The sequence below is a fragment of the Watersipora subatra genome, chromosome 4, assembly GCF_963576615.1.
Source record: "Watersipora subatra chromosome 4, tzWatSuba1.1, whole genome shotgun sequence".
Classification (NCBI taxonomy): domain Eukaryota; kingdom Metazoa; phylum Bryozoa; class Gymnolaemata; order Cheilostomatida; family Watersiporidae; genus Watersipora; species Watersipora subatra.
The window spans coordinates 62871299-62875650 of NC_088711.1; the positions used below are offsets into that span (position 1 = coordinate 62871299).

Below are 4352 nucleotides of genomic sequence, written 5' to 3' on the forward strand. Positions count from 1 at the left end.
CTATTTTTAACAGACCTGTCATGTGTTCAACTTCACCTGATTTGCCATGTGCTTAGTTTCCCCAGACCTATTTCTAGTATAATTTGGCTCAGCTGCTACTGATTAAACTGTCTCATCCGTTATCTGTTGATTTTTATCCGTTTTGCTACCAGTATAATTATACAAGTCCTTCGACCAATCCGTTTCTTAGAAGCAGGTGCTTGGTTTATTTTAACCAACTCTAAAAATAGATCACATCACTATAGGTAATCAATTAAAGACAGTAAGGATTGTTTTAAGAAATCAATGATTAACCTACAAAAGATAAATGTCATTATCATTTGTATTATTATTATTTCTAGTATTATTATTTGTATTCATTATTATGGCCGCATCTGAATAATGAAGCAGCTTAATGTAGAAGAATAGGCTAGGGAATAGGCTCTCATAAGTCTTTTTTTGGCTGCAAGGTATCTTTGAGCACGTATGTTTTGGTAAAAAATGGTAAAACTAAAGGAGGGAGGTGTTGCAGTTTTGCTGTGTGTCGTAAAGGTGTTACTTGATATTTCAAAATTTCAAGTTTAGATTTCCGGTTCCAATTTAGATCCAATTTTTAGATCTAAATTGATCATTTATGATCAATTTAGATCAATGATCAATACATGTGCATCATCATTTTACCGACGGTCGGTTGGCGAGCCTTGACGCACCTACTTTACACGTATATTTACGGTAACCGCCAGACGAAAACTCGCCGAATGTGGCGTTTGTAGCGCAAACATTAAAAACAATCGGAAATTACGTTTGCGCATGCTTACAATTATGTTTGGGTTTTTCAAATCATTATCTGTATAACGCGATAGCATAATGATCAAGCAAGATTATTTGGATCGAGGTTGAAGAAATAACACAGTTGCACTGGTGAAATGATATGCTTATTTGTTTAATGTGTTTTAGCTAGTTTTATTAACTGAAAGTTTTTTATAGCTTTACGTGAAAGAGTACACGTTGCTTAGACGGGAGGTAGTTTTGTTTCTTCAAGAGATACTTTCAACTGTTTACTCAGTTTTGTTATCTATAGCTTGCAGGATTGGCAAGAAAACATCAAATGATTTAAATCATGATTTTTATGAAAAAATAATGCTTTCTTTGCCTTTTCATTGTTTTGCAAAATCAATGTTTCTAGACAAAGTATCTTGTTTTGATCTGTGTAACGAATCTGTACACACTCTTCTGTCATGAATTAGTATGTTTTAGTATTAGTGTGTTGCGGAAAGTTGACTGCATACATAGTAAAATGTGGCAAAAGCACCTTTGAAATTAGGATCTATTAGTTTATTAAGTAAATCTCAACGCAGAATTAATTGTGAAGTATCAGCTGTTACTGGTGCAGCTTTTTTTTCACTATTTTGTTGAATAAATGACATTATCACTTCAAGTATTTCAGTGCAGTCAGCTCAAGTGCAAACATTGAAAGAGTATTTCTATCTTTAACTTTGTCCATTCAAAAATAAGAAACCTGTTAGGTATTGAAAAAACTGGCAAGCTGGTATTTATATTTCGCACATGATGAACCACATCGATCACACCAAGGAAAAACGGGCTTAACTATTTCATAGTTCATTTTATGTATTCGACTTTTATTTGTACTTTGTGTGAAACTGCTTGTAGCTCTGCTACACTAACTTACATAGTTGCCCATAAGTTCTGATGGCTGTTGAATGTAAGAAAGAAGTTCGTGCTTTTCTAACATTTCAAGATTATCTTTAAAACACTGTGCCTGTAAAAATTACGAGACAAAGTTTTATAAATTTACCCATTCCACCATCTAGCTCTGCTGCCAGTCATTGAAAAACAACATACCAAGAATCGGTGCTATGGAACCAACTACCTATATATATTAAAACATAGGGCCATTTCCGAATTTAAAAGTAGTTTAAAAGTTCATCTTTTGCAGCGGGAATGAGTTTATTTTTTTTCCGCTATCGTCTAACTGGGCCTTGCCGTGACCGGTTCACCGTTGCATATAGGCCTCATAATCTCCTCCTCTGTGTTGTTATATTTATTGTTCATTATTAGAGATTATATACTCTTATGTTGACAGCCATGTGATGAGTTTATTACTTAAATGTTTTGTTCTATTTTCCTATTGATGAAATAAACAAAACGTTGCCAAATTACGTGCCAAAAGGTGTACGTCAGTAATACTAAAAAGTGATTTCACCAGCATTTTAATGTGTAATGCAATGCACTAACATTTTGCATGAACAAAAATGAGCAGAAAAAGTGAAATTTATCAAAAAAATCGTAAACATTAAAAAAATGTGATCTTTTGAAAAACCATGATTACATGTATTTCCAACGCTGATAGCTCGATTTAGATGTGGAATTCATGTTAATAAGATGTCTTTCCTGCATATAATCAGCAGTTTTCTATAGCATACCGTAATTACATGGTTTATAACTCTATGATAATCTTGACTGCATGAGTTTACTGAGTAATTTATTGACGATTTTATTGCACTTTTGATGCAGGTAGGTTGCACATATTCGGGTAACAAAATATATAGTTACATTTGTATTCTACCGAGTTTATTTTAGATTATTTTTCATATACCACATTTATGAACTGCAGAAAACATCCTATAGTATTGCTAGATTTTCTACTCGGTATAAGACATCTAACTAACATGTTTAGCACAAACTTCTTTGTTTTGAGCAACTTTTTTCCAACATAATTTAACAAGTATATGTAGCTTGTTGGTTTGCTTTCATTTATACCCCTCGTTGTGATTGGTTGAGTGAAATATCAACAACGCCCCTCATTTCGGTGCATGCAAGGCATCATGGCGGTAGAGCTGTGTAGAGGGTGAAAAATTGTGAGATTAGGTCTGCGTGTTGGTTGCAGGTTTCATGTAACGTCATTTTTAGGCTTCAGAAATGGAAATACTGGTCAACCTTGTTATAATTCGCCGTCATTCACTATAATGCTGAAAGTGCTTTTATTTTTCTGTTTAATTTCTGGTTTAGTTGAGGCTAAAAAAAGTCTATCAAGGTTAATATGTTCAATTAAATATTTTTGTGTCATTAACTAGCGAGTAAAGCATTCCGGTTTCTCAAAACTAAGTATGAGCTATTAAAATAGGCCATTTGCTTCATTGTGAGTTGTTTCATTGGTATGGGCAGGGTAGGATAACTTCAAATTTATTTGCTTAGTGACCATAAGGTTAACTACTGTTATTTGTTGGAGTTGTTTATCTCCACTCGAAAAAAGAAATAATATGATGGGACAGAACAACTTTAAAATACTAATTTCTAAGATGAAGATAGTTGATAATGCAGTATTAGATGTTAACTTATGTTGTGCTTTTCGTCAGCAGTCAAAACAGCATCCTAATGGGTGTAGTTCAAAATATGTTATTCAGCGGTAATTCAGTTGGCAACCCTAACACTAAATCTTCTTCCACAGCTTTTCCCTACATCAAGTTTGGGCTTCAGGAGTATATCATTGTACAGTATATACATATAATACAATATTGGTGAAACGCTAGGTTTGAACCAGAGGCTAAGCCTATATACGTTGGTAAAATTGTGAACAAAGGCAAACTGGCTGGTTATCTCATAAATTGTGATATTAAATAACCTCTAAAGTGAATGAACAAAACAAAGATGTCTCCACTACTATATATATATCACTGTGTCTTTAGCAGAGGATTGACAGAAAAATAGATTTGCAGCTCTGAGTTTATGTTCTTTTTACGATCTAGTCATTTCAGACCAGCTCATAATAGTGGATGGTATTATCCAAATGTTTTGTTGCCGTCTTCTTGCTAATTATTACTATACGTAATTCAGCACTTCAATATTTAAAGTACCAGATTAAATGCGAAACGTGCTGTTGTAAAAGATTTAGTTGTAGTGCAGGTCATGAGCACATTTTCACTGTAGTAATGCCTTTAGATGTGTCAATTTTCACTGTTTATATTCTCTAGGCACTTTTTGTCAACATTGTTTTTGATCGTTTTCTTCATATTTTCATTCCATTGTTTTACTTTACATAAGTGAGAAGTTGTAACTCGAAAGGGCTTGTTATTCGCTAGGTCGTGTTTTTGTATGACCCTTTAAGCTTGTTTATCTTATGATGGGCCATATAGTCTTTCTAAACTGACCATTGAACAATATTCATTATTTGTAATCTGCCACCTCGCCTCACTAATCAAAGGGCTCACGTAAAATCTTCTGTTTTAATTCACTTGTAAAGCAACATGCTGATGCCGCCCTCCTTGCTCATACACAATAGCTATGGTTTAGCATTTGCGCTCTTACCAGCGTAGTCTCCTAGTGTATATACCCTCCATTCTTATCATTCTGGT

At 33.9% G+C, this 4352-nt stretch overlaps 1 protein-coding gene across 2 annotated transcripts in view; it reads right to left on the reverse strand.

The window, feature by feature from the left end:
- Positions 1-4352, reverse strand: part of LOC137392890 (ankyrin repeat and fibronectin type-III domain-containing protein 1-like) — a 199045-nt gene that overhangs the window by 39635 nt on the left and 155058 nt on the right. The window lies entirely within an intron of this gene.